This window comes from Muntiacus reevesi, chromosome 17, assembly GCF_963930625.1.
Source record: "Muntiacus reevesi chromosome 17, mMunRee1.1, whole genome shotgun sequence".
NCBI lineage: Eukaryota > Metazoa > Chordata > Mammalia > Artiodactyla > Cervidae > Muntiacus > Muntiacus reevesi.
In genome coordinates this window covers 14,847,439-14,852,331 of record NC_089265.1, presented here as the reverse complement: position 1 = coordinate 14,852,331, position 4,893 = coordinate 14,847,439, and the positions used below count along the sequence as shown (strand labels likewise).

The following is a 4,893-nucleotide window of genomic DNA, read 5'->3' as shown; positions in this document are numbered from 1 at the left end:
ACTCCATTTTATGACTTTGTAAGGCAGCTCTGCCTCTATCTTTGGAACACTGTGTTAAAGAGATCAACTTTTTACTCAACCAACTTTCTGTATAGCTTCTACCTTTGATCTTGGTTTTGCCCTGTGGAATTACACAGACTCACTCTGATCCCTTTAGCACACAACAATATCATGACTTCATTCCACACATATAATCCTTCTTTTGGTTTAAATATCTCTTATTCCTCAGGGGAAAACGTTGGGATTTAAAACTTTATACCGAGGCCGTTATTGTTTCTATTAACAAGCAACACAGTGATATTCACAGAAAAAGTCAAAGTTCAGAAAATATTAAGTCTATGTGTCATTCTTTAAAATATTATCTGAATCTATGTTTAAGTAGCTTGATATTTAAATTTAAAGAGTGGGGAGCTATGTTGCAAACTTATTTATGATAAATATCAAAATTACTTAGTTATAAAGTTAAATCTAAAAAAATAGCTGAAGATGTGTTGACAGCGTTAAAAGTGTGAAAAATTATTCTTAAACTAGAATAAGATTTAGAATAGAATATGATTTTAAAATATTTTGGAGTTCTACATACACATATTTAAAAAGAAAAGAATGGGGAAAATAAAAATAAGCAAAATTCCTCCTCATAACTCTGGAGAAAGTTAAAACATATCATTTTGTTCTTATTTCATTAAAGAGGTGATTTTTAAAAAGTGGCAAAGTTCAAACAGTGTACACATATTTCCCAGAATGTTGAAAATTAAATTAAATAATCGGGTTATAGAAATAAATACATGGTACAATTCCCAGTAAAAAGTCTCCGATAACTTTAGAAAGAAAAAAAAAATTCTAATATATATGGTTTACAAGAAAATCACTTAAAATAAAAGTAGAAACAAATATTAGAGTAACAAAGAAGAACAAAAATTCCAGGAAGGAGAGTACTAATTTTAAACAGAAAATCAGATACATTGTGAACACACACACAAAAGAGTATCTGAATAAACATAAAATATCCAGTAACAGAGTCACAAAACTTGGGAACGGAATAACTTAATATCAAAGTGTACACAACAAAACTGTGAAAAACACACTGATGATCAAACAGAAACAAGTCATTAGTAGGAAAATTCAACACATTTTCTCAGTTTTTTAATAGACAAAGTAAAAAAAAAAATAAAAAATTAAGTCATAGGAATTTAAACAAGATTAATAAACATTGAACCACATACCACCCTAATAGATAATTCACCTCTTTTCATGTGTTCATAGTTCTTTAATAAAAACTGATAAGAGAAATAATTATAATTTAATTTACTTCCATAAAAGAACATCTTGTACAGACCAATGATCAAAAAAAGGCAATCAAAGAAAAATAACAAAAATTCCAAAAACGGACAAAAATAACTTCTCAATTCTTTTAGGTTTAAAGAGAAAATCAAAACTACAGTTGCACAACTGTAGATTGTATTAGAAGTGAAAACAATTAAAATATCTCTTAGAAAAACATGAGATATTAACCAAATATACTCAACTTCACATTTATACATTTAAAAGCTTTTTAAACAGACAATATCATAAAAGGAATAAAGGAAACTAAACTTTATATTAGAGAATTTGCAAACAATTTATTCAACAGATTCAATGAAAGAAGATGAAAAATTATTTATATTTATATATATACAGAAATCAATTAATTTAAATGTGAAAAAGGTTGAATTCATAAATTAATTAAAAATTGACTCTTCAAAAAAATAAAAATAAAATGGGTAATCTCCACTAGGGAAGCTACTCAAAAATTAAAAGTGTAGATAGGTTTCTAACATTAGAAAGGAAAAGGGAATAGATCTCATCTCTGTCATATATGAAATTATTAGTTCTATTTCTGAGGTCTAATGTCTTTTATAACCTAATATCTCATGTTTCAATTACAGTAGTTTTATAATATGATTTGATATTTGATAGGGTAAATCCCTGGGCTTCCCTGGTGGCTCAGTGGTAAAGAAGCTGCCTGCCAATGCAGGAGACATGGGTTTGATCCTGGGTCCAGAAGATCCCTTGGAGAAGGAAATGGCAACCCACTCCAGCACCCTTGCCAGAGAAATCCCATGGACAGAAGAGCCTGGCGGGCTATAGTCTATGGGGTCACAAAATGGTCAGCCATGACTTAGTGACCAAACAGTAGGGTAAATCCTCACCTAATAACTTAAAATATATTGAATATGACCACCCAGACTTTATTTTTAGTAAATTTTCATTTTAAATTATGGAAAACCTCAATATTTATTAAGAGTTTAACTGTGCAATAAATATACAAAATAATTTACATTTGCAAAGTTTTATCTTTCCACAAAGGAAATGAATTTGAGTGCCAACTTATTTCCACCTTCTTGTATGTTTAACAAGAGAAAAATGGTTAAGGTATGCCAGGATATCATCGAATTAGAGGGTGAAGGGGGCCTGCAAGTTGATGGACTTCAGAAAATGTGCTTAAAAGTAGTATGTGTAGGAGAGAAACTTTCCCTGTATAGAAGTCATTCACTGATAAACCATTTCCAAGTAAAACTGAACTCTTACAGGAATGGTGTGGGAAAATTAATTTTTCTATTGAAATTAAAAATTATAAATATGTAGATTTTTTGAAATGTTAAAGGGATTTTAGATATTTTCATGAAAATGAAGTGAGAAATTATTCTCACTTACAAAATTAAAGAGCAAATAAGATTAATATTTCCAGTAATGTCATACATTTGGAAACCCGCATAAAGTAGTATCCTCAGTTCTAAGACATAGTACTCTTCCTTAATGTGTTTCAAAGGACATATTCCCACATAGATATAGTAAAACTTTCTATTTGTGTAATGATTTTCCGAGGCTACTTGCAAAGTTCTATTATCTTTCACCATATTCTGTGAGATAAGTAGGAAAAAGGGTCCATTAACTCCATTTTACAGATGATACCATCAAGACAGTCAGTTCCAATGACCCTTAACATGCTTATGATGAAAAGGCCCAAAATATTCTGAATTCTAGGCATCTTGTCAAGAGGATGCTTCTCTTGCTTTAGTTATATGTCTAGCACTATCCTTTATACTAAAATGTTCTCTAATATTTTCAGTGTTAGTATTTAAGGTTTATATTTCATGAAAAATATTTAGTACAAAAACATCCTTACACTGTCAAATTCAAATCCCATGCTAACAACGTCTATGAAACTATCTCTTACATATGGCACCTTTTTCATGGAACTCGGCATGGAAAGAAGTTGCTTTATTATCTTGTATGTTTAACAAGCCTCCTATTTCAATGGAAAATACCTTAGGGTCATCCAAATCTGGAATGATCTCTTTAGTCTTTTAGGAGAACAAATTAAGGGCTAGGGCTTCCCCGATGGCTCATACGGTAAAGAATTCGCTGGCAATGCAGGAAACCTGGGTCAATCCCTGGGTTGGAAGGATCCCCTAGAGGAAGGCATGGCAGCCCACTCCAGTATTCTTGCCTGGAGAATCCCCACGGACAGAGGAGCCTGGTGGGCTACAGTCCATGGGGTTGCAAAGAGTTGGAGATGACTGAGCAATTAGGCAACAGCATACTTCTCTTAAGACAGATGGTATGACAGCTTAAGTATATATGTTTCATATCTCCATTAATATAAATGACATGTATACTATAAACAACATATATATCTTTGTCCTCTACTTCATCCTTTGTTGAGAAAAAAATGATAGACAACCTAACTAACTGAACAAACTTGAGCTACAGTGAGTTTGGGCAGCTAAACATATTCTACTTCCTATTTGAAGAATTTCTATATTACAGAGGCCATTAGAGTCTTAAGTCAAATTATCAGAAGTTTAAGTATATCTGGGGCAGAGGAAAGGCACTCTCTAAAACACCCAACATACAATCCTATGGGGAACAGAGCTGCCAATGGCCTGTGGAGCAGCATCCCTGTCTTATTGTGACTACTGTGATACATTCCTCACCCACGATTCTGCATCTGTGAGAAAGACACACTGCAGTGTAGGAAGCACAAAGAGGATGTGAAAGATTACTATCAGAAATAGATAGAAGGGCAGGCTCAGAGCCTGCCTGATAAAGCAGCTGCTATTTCAACAAGGACAGGTACCTTCTCCTCCACTCTCTGCTCCTCCTCCTGCAGGGGCAATGATCCCACCTCCCCCCAGGACCTCCTTGCCCAGGGATGAAGCTAGCACCCACATGGGGGGTCCTCCCATGATGCCAATGATGGGCCCTCCTACTCCAGGGATCGTGCCAGTGGGACCTGCTCCTAGAATGAGGCTGCCTATGCAAGGCCACATACCAATGATGCCCATACCAATGGGCCCCCAATGATGAGACCTTCCTTCTGCCTGTCCCATGATGGTGCCCACCCGGCGAGGAATGACCCGACCAGAAAGATAAAGAGATTGGGGAGCCTCTTCATATCAGTTTTACATTACTTGTTTTACTTCATCAGAAGATCATGGTGCTGTGACTTGGGGTGTTTTCTAAGAGGATAACAAGGAAAACTTGTTCCCCCTTCCTATCAAAGCGAGAGTAGTTTTGGAGGGAAGTAATGGGACCCCCCCAAAAAAATAAAGGCAATTTTCATTTGTATTGTGAAATGTGAAAATAAAATTTTCAACTCTTTAAAAACAGTCTTGTGGGAAATCATGTAATCAACACATATATAAAAGCCTGACTTGATTAAAAAGGAAAACTAAAGTGATAGGTATCATTATAGAATAATCAGGTAAGTATAAGTTTGACCTGCAGGGTTACTTCCATTTAATGCATATTAAAAGTTCCTGTGCTGATTCAGTCAGTGAAGGTAGGTTTCTTATTCAACAATGTTAGTGTTGAGAAATAGCAATTTTTATAAACAAACTAGAATTAGAG

The 4,893-nt window shown here is 34.2% G+C and overlaps 1 pseudogene; it reads left to right on the top strand.

Moving 5' to 3' along the window:
- Positions 1 to 3,921: 3,921 nt before the first annotated feature.
- Positions 3,922 to 4,416, top strand: LOC136148751 (U1 small nuclear ribonucleoprotein C-like; annotated as a pseudogene).
- Positions 4,417 to 4,893: the final 477 nt, after the last annotated feature.